The sequence below is a fragment of the Mastigoproctus giganteus genome, chromosome 9, assembly GCF_048544385.1.
Source record: "Mastigoproctus giganteus isolate SK-2022 chromosome 9, ASM4854438v1, whole genome shotgun sequence".
Lineage (NCBI taxonomy): Eukaryota > Metazoa > Arthropoda > Arachnida > Uropygi > Thelyphonidae > Mastigoproctus > Mastigoproctus giganteus.
The window spans coordinates 220019890-220032615 of record NC_143583.1 but is presented as its reverse complement, the minus strand read 5'-3'; positions in this window follow the sequence as shown (position 1 = coordinate 220032615).

Below are 12726 nucleotides of genomic sequence, written 5' to 3'. Positions count from 1 at the left end.
GCAAACTTCGACATTAAGCTTGATATATCATCATCAATATCATTTATGAATACAGAACACAATAATGGACCCAACACTGAGCCCTCAGGAACTCCACTAATAACATTAGTCCACGATGAGCAGTGTCCATTGATTACCACTCTCTGTCTTCGCCCCCTCAGCCAACCCTTTATCCACAGCAGCAATTTGCCTCCAGTGTCACACTGCTCCAATTTGTGCAGCAGTCTTCCATGTGCAACAGTATCAAAAGCCTTTCTAAGATCCAAGTATATAATATCAAAGTTATTCCCTGCATCCAGTTCCTTTTGTGACTGCATCATAGTATCCAATCAAATTGGTCAGGCAAGACTTCCCCTTAACAAAACCATGCTGTGTCCGAGCTATAACTGAAGTCTTGTCTAAATGATCCTGCAGTGCTTCTTTAACTAGTGCCTCCATTAATTTTCCTGGAACAGAAGTTAAACTCACAGGCCTATAATTACTTGTGTCAGCCTTTGATCCTCCTTTGTGAATTGGGGTCACATTTGCACATCTCCAGTCTGTGGGTACCTCCCCTGAGTCCAAGGACGCTCTCATAATTATGGCTAAGGGTTTGCTTACTTTCTCTGCTGCCTCCTTTAATATAACTGGATAGATCCCATCCACCCTGGGTGCCTTTCTTGTGTTTATCTTCAACAATTTCTCCTCCACTTTACTCTCAGTTATTACAAGATTTTCTAGCTTGCTGCTAGAGTTGAATACACCTCTGGCTTTCCTCTCGCTAAATAACTCCTCATGTGTGAATGTCGATGCAAAATATTAATTTAGTTTGTTAGCTACCTGAGCAGGATCATCAACAGTTGACCCATCGATATCAAGTGGACCAATCTGATTCATCCCCTTCCTTCTAGAGTTTACATAAGTAAAGAACTCTGCTGTTTTTCTTTGCATCCCTTGCCAAAGATTTCTCGTAATCTGCCTTCGCCTGCCTAACCTCCTTTGTAACTTGGTTACAGATCAACTTGTATCTATCATAGGCCTCTGTGTTATAGTCACCTACTTCCTCTTTAGCACTGTCTTTGTGTATTGAGGAGACATTTACACTTCTCCAGGCCAAGGGAATCTTCCTTGAGTCATGATGCTCTCATTAGCATTTCCATGCAGCCCATTTAATTATGGCTGAATATATACCAGCTTCCTCTGGAGCCTTGCTATCCTTTAATCTCAGTAGCATGTTATAATAAATGCTTCCCTGAGATCATATCATCATTGTTTAAGCTAGTGGTTTTCAACCTTTTTTTAATAACGGCATCCCCCAAGTAATTTATTTTATTTTGCGGCACCCGTACTCAATTTTCTGCCTGTTAGATCCGATTCTCTCTCTCTCTCTCTGTATATATATATATATATATAATTATAAAAATGACATTTCATAATACAAATTATATATATACATATATATATAATAATTTTATTCTTTATATATAGGTTCTAAGTAAACATCAATTATAGATCACCACAAATTAAAAAGATACTGTACGCTTTTCTATATAATGAAATAAACAAAATTTAAAAAATAATAAGTTTAAGTAACTTAAATCCAAATTATGTGGCACCCCTGAAATGTTGTTGCAGCACCCTAAGGTGCCAGGGCACCCCAGTTGAAAACCACTGGTTTAAGTAATAGACCCTAGTGATGGATTTTAGTGATGGATCCAGGTAGTGGGGGGATGATTACCCACTCTTCCCCAGAGCCAGAGTAAATTGGAAAAAATAATGTTTTATGTTAAGCTGTGTGATAACTATTCATGTGATATATATATATATTTTTATAATATATATATATATATTATAAAAGCTGGTTTAAAACATTTGTCAATTTTTAAACCAGTTTCAAGCTAAATTTATTTATTATTGATCTTATTTTTTAGCAACTCACCCTTCCCTAATTACTGTCATTAACTATCCTTCCCACTTTTGTACCATCAACAGACTTGGAAATTATTAAATTTGATATGCAATATTATTAATAAATATTAAACAGTAAGGGGTTGACACCCAAGCCCGAGGGACTCCACTAAAAAAATTCAGCTAAGAAAAGCAGTGCTTATTTATAACCACCCTCTGTCTTCTGCTGTCCCTTTACCCATAGCAGTAACTTGCCCCTCATACTGTACCATTCCGATTCAAGAATTTTGTTCAAAGCACTGTTCACATGGAACAGTACCAAATGCTTTACTAAAATCTAACTGTATGATGCCAAAATTATTTTTTATGTCCAGCACCTTTGTGAGTATTCCATAGTAACTAATCAAATTGGTCAGACAAAGCTCGTCTCTTAACAAATACATGCTATGATTGCCATATAACTGCATTCCTGCCATGATGATCTTTCTTTACTTCTTTAACCACTGACTCCATTATTTTCTTTGGCACAGAAATTAGGCTTAGAGGTTTATAATTACTCACTTTGTACTTTGATTCGCTTTTATGAACAGGGGAAAACACTCAAATCCAGTTTATGGGAATTATGGTTTTCTTAAAAAGTACTAAAGAAAAAACTCAATAAAATCACAGCAAAAATGAGAACAGACATTATATTACCATCCCCTGTGTCCCACAGATAAGCAAACAAATCATTCAGGTTGTCAAAAAAACACAATCTATACGAGGTTTACTAGCATAAATACCATTTGAAATATCATTGAATTCCAATTTAAACCTCATCCCCATACAGAGGCACTATCCGTGCAGTCTGTATAGTTTACTGGAATTGCCAGAGATTTAAAAGTGTAGGCTATGTATTTGTGTGGGCTATGTATTTGTGTCACGTACCATTGTTCATCTGGTCATTTAGCTGCTGGACCCCTGCTGAGCCCCAATGTTGCCCCACTTTCACCACGTGGAGGCAGACCAGGTACTCAGTAGACTTAGTTTTACTCTAGCTGGTCCTGCCACCTAGTTTCCTGAAATTTCGGTGGCCAGGACAAAAAAAAAAAAAAAAAAAACTTTTTGCTTGCCTGGGAGTGGTGGAAGGCGCTTGAATTTAGAGAAGCCAAATTGTAGGCGAAAGATAATTTGGATGTTTTTAAATTTTGGTGTGTGGGGCTTATGCTTGTATAAGATAGAGGGGGAGACTGAAGATTGGGGGTTGTAAGGCAGAAGTATGGGGACGATATAGTAGGTGACTCCAGTTGATCAGTGAGGCAGGCCCATGCCTCACCAGAGGGAAGAAGAGGGCATGGAAGGGGAGAGGCAGTAGCCCCTACCTCCAAATGAGTATTAAAGAGGGCCAGACTAGGGTGCCCGACTCGGGTCGCTGTATGCCATTTGCAGCTGGGATGTCTGTCTTGCAGGTAGGTATTAACAGTATTTTGTCCTTCCAGTAATCCAGGTATACTTCATGTCATGGGTTTCTACCAGTGCTATGTGCCCCCTGTGAGGAGTGCCAGTTGTGGGTAATCGCAGTCATTGCTTTATCCATCCAGTTTGGTCTAGGTTCCAGTTTTTCTTCATTGGCATAGGTTTCTTTCAGAGCTTTGTGTGCCTGGAGAGACTGGTTGTCCTGCTCCTATTAATTTGTCCTGTATTGTCAGTTTAGGGCCCATTGTTGGCAGTAGCATAGTTGGCTCTCCTTCTTGTGAACAGTTTTTGGGTGAAGTCTGTAAAGGCTAAGTACTCCTCCCTAGAGTCCAGCAGGTGTTGCTCCATTCCTTGGTGAGTAGGTGATCTGTGATTAGAATGTTGCATAGGTCATCTTACAGCTGTCAGTCACACATGAAGTGCTGCCAGCTCTCAAGCCCACCGCAGGTACAGGACCTCTTAGATCCCAAGGAAAGAGAATTTTGCTTTGATGGCTCCATGGCCCATGAAGAGCTTGTAGGCCAGGGGAGAACCAGCTGGGTGTCCTGGGATATACTCGTTGGAGGAATCACCGTTGGAGGAATTTTGCCATCTGTGCTGCCTGTAGCTGGTATGCATTTAGCCTATTCTTTTCCGCTGTCCAGTTTGCAGTGGGCTCTGTTGTGAAATCCAAGCAGGTTCTGGAGGTACCATTGGTGAGGTGATATGAGTCCCCTTTTTGATTTTCATGTCCAGTGGAAGTGCTCCCACTAGGACTTGCAGGGCTTGTATACTGACTGTACTACAAGCGTGGGTAATGGATGGTAGAATGATTCTCTGAGTTGAATATATGATTCTCTTGTTGGCAGCATGAGTGGCCTTGTGGTACCACATGGCCGCAGCTTATGTGACAACGGGGATGTAGACCGCTTTGTAGAACAGATGGAGTGTGCACCGGCCAAGACCCTAGTAATTAGTAAGGTAATAAAGTGTAAATCTGTGCTTTATATCTTTACTTTTATAGTCCATGGATAATATTCTTCCTATTTTCGCTTAATAGAATTGCCGTTAATAGAATTAAAATTCATTTAGTAAACGTGATCACAATGACCAGTGCTCACTACATATCGTATAATGAACGGTATTTTGTTATAGAGTGTCCATCTTAAAGTGATTTAATCGTACAGTGAACCAGTCGTAAAGCGGGGTCAACTGTAGTGAGTGTTGTAAGGCGTATAGAAGCACGGATACATGCAATGTGTCCATGAATTGACAAAAGTCACCAAGAAAATGTGACATGAAATTATTGATCCCTCTCCCCCACTATTGTACACCACACCGTACCAGGAACGAGCGATGCATGACCCAATCACTACCCCTACCGATTGCATCATGCTATTTCTTTCTTCATTCTCCACCGTACTTAATAAAAAATTTCGATGGAAAAGAATTTATAATTCGACATGATCACGTATACTTGCAATGCGAGCACCTCCATTGAGTACAAAGGAGAGATCTAAGCTATTTCGACAGCGGAAGAAATTACAGCGTGCAGTGGAATTGAACAAAGAAGCTGAAGAATGTCCATCCACATCGTCAGAGCCTTACATCTCCCCAGAAATGTTAGAAGTGAATGAAAACTATAAAGAGTCCTAAAAGCCCAGTCTTAAACGAAAAGTGAAGAAGCCAAAACCAACTGCCAGAAGTGCTCCATCAAATCATACACAACCAGAGCAGCAACAGGATTTTAAGAAACACCGAAGCAGACACGTGCAGTTTAAACGTACATTACTGGATAACGATTTCCGTTCAGTCTGTTCCATGTGTGATCGGCTACAGGTCAAGAATGATGTGAAGATTGTAGCAGCTCGAGATCACGCTCTTCTTCAAACAGCATTTCCAAATGAGGATGTAATGCAAATGTCGGCCTGTAACAGCGGTCGTGGATCTTACAAGAACAAAGTGATTCCGGCTCTATTGAAATCAAATGGTTTCAAATATCATCTGATGCCACAGCACTTACCGAAACTAGATTTAGTAACTGAACATCTCATATCTCTGAGGCTCCCATTGATGCAGTTCGTCACCTGCGGCATTCATACGGTCAATACGGGATCCTCGGTCAAGTGATAAATGTTCTTGTTTATACTCTGGCATGACCACCGTGTCAAGTTTGGAAAGAACAGGTTGCCTTTAAAAAGATTTTCCTCTGAAATATTGTCACTTTATCTTATTCATACCCTTGGAACTGCTTTGCTGATCTGATAATTTATGGACTACCAAGGTTGGAATTTCCCAAGATAGCATATTGTCAGCATTATTATTTTCTTCGATGTTAGCTGCTTTTCTCTGGGACAGTGAAAAGTTTATTTCGTATGGCTTTGACTGTAGAGTTAGAAAAGCGGCATAGTTCAACTAAATTTAAATGGAAATTTTAAAACACAACCAGAGTTTCACTTCATAATATAAGGCATGGTTATTATATAACTCTACTGCTCGTGTGCAGCCACCACACACCAAGCACCACATGCGGAACAACGGCACAGCTGCTGATCTTTTTTTCTTAGTTTATCAAAATTATATCAAGATTATAAAATTTAATCTTCCGTTTCCTAGTTGTCTTCCGAGTCATACTACACGGTCATTCACTTTGCAGTGAGACAGGTTTTCATTGCCTTGTGTTTTTGCAGTTTTCCTGAAAAGGACAGACATAAGAATCGAACAACGAATCAAATTAAACGAATCAGAATGGTATTAAGGGTAAGTTGCTACAATGGATAACAGGGTGGTTGAGTGGGAGAAGACAATTCTTTTTTTTTTTTTTTTTTCTTGTTAGTTGTTGGCGCATCAGCTTCTATGGCCATAACGCACCTCCCAAAGTTTTTGCATCTTACTGTGATCCAAGCCCGAGGCGGGAATCGAACCCGCGGTCCTAGCCGCTGAAATCTCAGGAAAGTAAGCGGCAGGACCTGCCAGAGTAAAACTAAGTCTACTGGGTTCCTGGTCTGCCTCCACGGGGCGTAAGTGGGGCAACGTTGGGCCTCAGCAGGGGTCTAGCGGCTAAATGACCAGATGAACAACGGTACACGACACTACACATGAACAAGTCCCTCACACTTTTAAATCTCTGGCATTTCCCAGTGAACTCGTTCACCCACAATGAAAGCAACGCGGAGATGGGGGAAACCCCTGGTGCCGTATGACAATAACACACTTTACACTTTACCTTTGGGTTGCCAGGCATGCACTTTTACCTACCTGGCTAGCCCGGTCGGCGGGAGAAGACAGAGGATGGTAATCAATAGACGCTGCTCTTCGTGGACTAATGTTATTAGTGGAGTTCCACAGGGTTCGATGTTGGGCCCACTGTTATTTTGTATATTTATCAATGGTATTGATGAAGGTATATCAGGTTTAGTGTCGAAGTTTGCAGATGATACAAAGTTGGCAGGGTTATTAATGACAGTAATTGTAGTGTGCTGCTGCAACAGGATCTAGAAAATTTGGGCAGATGGGCTGACAACCTCTGCTACGCAGGTCTATTCATAGTTATCCATTTACTTACACTCTTGTAATCTTAACCTGATGATGAATAAGATTAAATTTTACCTATTTTAAATACTTTTAATTATTAATCTTATTAACTAAAGTTTAACGTTGACAAATGCAAAGTACTACCTACGGATAGAAGTAACCACAGAGCAACGTACCAACTGCGTGGTACTACACTTAGGGTGGTAGAAAATGAAAAAGACCTGGGAGTAATTGTGCAGTCAGATATGAAGTTTTCTGAGCAATGCAGGCAGGCTGCAAGAATAGATCATGGGGTTTTGTCAATGATATACAGGAATTTTGCTAGCAGGGAAAAGGAGGTGATTATCCCTTTGTATAAGGCAATGGTCAGGCCACGCCTTGAGTACTGCGTACAGGTCTGGAAGTCTCATTTTAGGAAGGATTTGCTTGAGCTTGTACAGAGAAGAGCAACCAGATTGGTGAGGGGAATGAAGGGATCTTCTTACCAAGAGAGGCTTAAGTTCTGCAAATTGCAGTGGCTGGAGACTAGGCACCTGCGCGGTGATCTGATTGAGTTGTATAAGGCCTTGAATGGGTTGAGCACGCTGAATTCTGATGAGATTGCTCCACTTGCTCAGATTACGAACCTAAGGGGGCATAAATTCAAATTGAGGAAAGACAGTTGTAAAATAGATGTGCGGAAGTTTGCTTTTACCTGGCGGGTGGTTAATTGCTGGAACAAACTTCCATCTGTCGTTGTGGAAGTTGATAGGTTAAATAAATCGAAGGCGGAACTGGACAAACATTTAGAGGGAATGGTTGTGTGAATTTTTTTTGGCTGATGCTACATAAGCTCATACGCCTGCTTTCTTGCATCACATGCCACTATTACTATTAATTCAAAATTTTAACAAAACGAAAGAAAACACCAGCTGAAAGTTATGAGTTATGTCAATTTTATGTGGAAGACCACGCACACACACTGGCCAAAAAAATATGAACCTTTATTCAGTATTGAATCGGGCCGCCTTAGTTTCAAATAACAGCAATTGGTTATAACCAACAGTATTAACAAAAACAAAGGCATGCAGATAGATAATACCCACATACGTATTTTCAAAAGCATTGTATTCGAGCAGATAAAAAAAAAAACAAACAAAAAAACCCGGGTATAAACGAGGTATAATATTTATACCTCGAATAATATTTATATCAAGAACCATTATACCTCGAAAAAAGAATCCCATCCCCCTCCTTCTAACGTAATTTGTAACCCACCCACACGATTAAGACGCCCAGAAAATTAGCCGCCAAACGAATATCTAATCCTACAACGTCCAAATCTCTATTCTCCTTCTAAAAACCTCAGCGACAAACCAACCTATGATTACCCACAGGAGATCTTATCTGGAGCTTTAATTCAAAACATTCTTAGCTTAAGAGTACTGTACAGCAGTGGTCTTCAAAGTGGGGTGCGCGTACCCCTAGGGGGTCGCGAGATGATCCATGGGGTGCGCGAGATAACCGTCAATAAAATCGCGAGGGCTGTTTTCCACACTGATATTTAATCTAGATACAATGCATACAATGTAAATTATTTCTAAATAAAACAAATAGTATTGCATTACATTTACTACACTTGTTGCTTTAATAATTTCTTATCATTTTGTACTTGAACTTCAATTTAATTTTGTTTTGTACTTTTTTATTTCTGATCTTTTAAAATTATATGTGATTTTAGCTGTATAATATCGGTGTAGATACACCATAGTTTACCCATAAATTTGAACTACGTATGTAGTGTAAAAGGCATCGTTTTAATTGTATCTCATATTGTAGGTGCCTTCACAACGGGATAGCTGGTATTGCACTACTTCAAATATATAACGCTTCTCTAATAGAGAAGATTACTGTTATTTATTTTCAGAGGATACCACCACCCAGACGATCGTTTCGAAGTGGGCGGGCAGGTGGAAATGTTCTAGAAATAACTTCGCAACTGTGATGGCATGTTGTGTTACCAGGGTACCTGCCCGCCCACTGATGATGAAGCCCATCATCAACGCATGTCAATTTTCCACGTTCCTAATAGCTCATTACTGCCTTGAAGTTGTCTCACTGGTTTGAAACTCAATCAGCCACTTCTACCAAAGACCAACAAAATCTCCCACAAGAAACTACGGAAACTGACAATTATGGGTTTCGTTTTAAAATGAACACTCAATACTTCCGTTGTTTTGAGTGAGTCATCTATTAGTTCTTTACAGTCAGAATATGTTTATCGCATTTCTCTTTTTCTAACACGTTATTGGTTGAGGATAATTCTATATTTAAGGTGTTAATGGCGAAGTTTTAGTGATTATACTTTATCCGAAACTATTCTTTAAAGCCCACTTTGCTTCAACGAGGATTAAGAATTTAAACAGTTTTTTTTTTTTTTTTAACTTCAAGTTCATCATCATCATTAGCCATTTTCAATCCACTGCAGGATGAAGGCCTCTCCAGCAACTTTCCAGTTCCTTCTGTTTTGAGCACTGGCCATCCATTTACTACCCAGAAACTCATGAATTTCATCTATCCATCTCCGCCTTTGTCTTCCAGGTTTTCTTCTAGCTCCTCTTGGATACCATTCTGTTATTTTCTTAGTCCATCTGTCATCATGTCTGCGAGCTATGTGTCCTGCCCAAGACCATTTTAGTTCTTTAGTTTTGATCAGAATGTCCTTTACTTGAGTTTGTTGCCTAATCCATGTGTTTCTCTTCTTATCTAACAGTCTGATTTCCAATATGATTCGTTCCATTCGTTCTAACTTCAAGTTAGACATTTACAAAATTACTGTATAGTGAAGTTTTTTTTTTTTTTTTTTTGGTAGTTGTTGGCGCATCGGCTTCTGTGGCCATAACGCAACTCCCAAGGTGTTTGTAGTACAGTACTTTGATCCAAGCCCGAGGCGGGATTCGAACCCGCGACCTTTGGGTTGCTAGGCAGGCACTTTACCCACACGGCTACCCCGGTCGGCGTATAATGAAGTACATTTTGTTACATCTTCGGCCACTTATGGTTCAACTCTGGTCCTCTGCGGTCATATCTAACCTACGGGCAGTACTTTGAATTGAGTATACCCTACTGATGTGATTGTCTTGTAAACTGAAGTGGTATATTCCAGTACTGTTTTATTGGTTAACATCGGGATACCATCAATCCAAAAGCTATTGAACTTTCAAACAGTGAAATCGATGCTTGTTTTCTTGTCGAACTGGTCGATAACCCTCGATATTTATTCATTGGAAGATTCCTATGCGTGCTCTGCGACGAACTTTATATTTCTTTCTAGTAAGGATGTCCACAGATGTAGCAACTACTTTTTTCTACACAGCGATGACATTATTTTCTTCATTCGGATCATCCTAGACTTGTGGAAGTACGAAATGGGTAAGAGAACTACAGTATATTGAAGTAGACATTGACGGTGATGTATAGGTTAAAGATTAATCTTTCACTGTGGTATATACTTATAGTATATTAATTTCTAAATTGGTTTCTGTAAGTTATGATTTTTCTCTCCCCCGTTAACTTCATCGAGCTGTTATATATTTTAATTTACATCTGTAAACCCCTCTATAAATTGTATCGGGGTAAGTACTTTGTATTTTATATATATTTTTTGGCGATAAATGATATTTTTTATGTAGGGTGTTCACTGTCCCATTTCATTTCATTATGGCGTTGAGGAGAAGGAACCCTAGTGGATGATCTTGAACCACCTATCGTTTTACCCCTTACTGTAATAATAGCAATTAGACTATACCAATGTGTTTATCTTTGCGAAATGCACTCTTACTCTTTTGGGCGGACTTGATTGAGGTGAATGAGTCCCTGAAAGAGGCCATTAAAATAACAGGGGAGATATTTTCTCATTTAAATACAAACAAGAACGGAAAAGGCTGGGGCATAAATATAAAATCTTAGGAAGTAGCAGAAGACTGGATCTCGAGAAGTTTACCTTCGGGAATAGTACAGGGTGATTCTAAATTATTGTCGGAGTTTCCATGGCCTATAATTTTCAAACCGGAAACAACAAAATAAAACCGCGAATATGAAAGTGTAATTCAAAAAGTTTTAATTACCTATATAATCAATACTGCAGAATGCTAAACAACTTCAACATGCGCGCCTTTCGTGGCACGTAAGATGTCCAAGCGATATTCAATTTCCCTCTGCGTGTTCTCTAGCATTTGCGGTGTAACTGTTTGGATTGCAGCAACAATTCTGAGCTTCAGTTCACCGAGGATGGTCACAGGGGTCTTGTGCACAATGTCCTTCACGTATCTCCACAGGAAGAAATCAAGCGGCGTAAGATCGGGTGAGCGCGGAGGCCACGTAATCGGTCCACCACGCCAAACCCAGCGCCCAGGAAACGGCGATCCACCCACCATCTTGCTGGAACACAACATTTGGGTGATGATTTTCCAACTGGGATAACAGATAGAGCTTCAGATTCGATCAGCGTCTTCCTGCGAAGTGCTCGGTCTTCCCGCTCCTTTTCGGTGCAGAACACTACCAGTCTCTTGAAATTGCTTTAATCAATGTCGGATAGCATTATCTGAAGGTGGATTTTTTCCATACTGAGTTCTGTAACGACGTTGCGTTGTGATAACGGACTTTGTTTCGAAGTACGCACGTTGCTTTCTCTTGAATAGTCGCCATTTTGAAGTAATGCCGTCAATATCTCCCAGACATCAATGCGGCGAGTACAGCGTTGTCAAATAAAACTTTTTCAGTTACACTTTCATATTCCTTAAGCAGTTTTATTTTGTTGTTTACGGTTTGAAAATTATAGGCCACGGAAACCCCGACAATAATTTAAAATCACCCTGTATTATAAATTATTGAATTAATAAACTGCAAAAGGGACAGAGGCGGAGAATTTGGTAAAGTGAATTCGGTGGTCGCTCTTTTCGTAATGGGAATAATATATAGGATTGGGGGATTCCCCTCCCCCGGAAGGTGCGAAAAAAGAACGCTCCCTTGCATCATCTAGACATCCCAATAGTAATTAAAATCGGGTAGGAAAAATGATAATATCATAGATAAAACTCGGGCAACTACATATTTGTTAAAAGTGCACATTCCATGGTAGCGTGTCAAGGTTCGCTCGAGAGTTCATTGGTAGATGAGACCAAGATAGACTCTCGGCAGTGATCCAACTAGTACACGCACTAAAGGTCGTCTGCTGCTTTGGAAAGTCCTTATTCATACAGAAGTGTTAATAAATTAACTTTATACCTGGTATCTTTGTTTAAAATTAATATTCTTTTAATTTAAAAACTTCACTTAACTTTTTTTTTATGCACTCTGTTTCCAGCAAACAAAAAATATTTTTGCAAGTGTTGGCATTGTACTGTATTAAATGAAGAGATTGGGGGAACAGAAAGACCAAATGCACAGACAGTAACACATCTTTACTCGTATAAATACTCTGGGTGCAGTTATTTCCATCTCCGGGTAAACTGAAAATCACAACATAAAGAGATACAAAGGTAGGGGAACCAAACCATTTGGTTTTGGAAATACAGTAGTTGTGTCCAGAGTTAGAATGGCTTTTGATATGATCTTTCTTTTTCATCTGTATCTTCAATGATGGAGGGGGGGGCTAATAACATCTGAAACGGTCATTTAAGGAGGTGGCAATGAGTTTGCGTGTTTCGGGTCAGTAGTTACCAGTTCACATTCTGGTTATTCGCAGTTTCCGTTTTCATATTTGTTAGCAGGTCTCGATCTCTTGGCTTTGTCCAAGATATATTTAGTTGGGTATAATTTCGGAGACAACAGCACTTCGCGTTTTGTTCATGTTAGCTTTTAAAAAGAGCGCGATCAGATGCTATTTTTCCA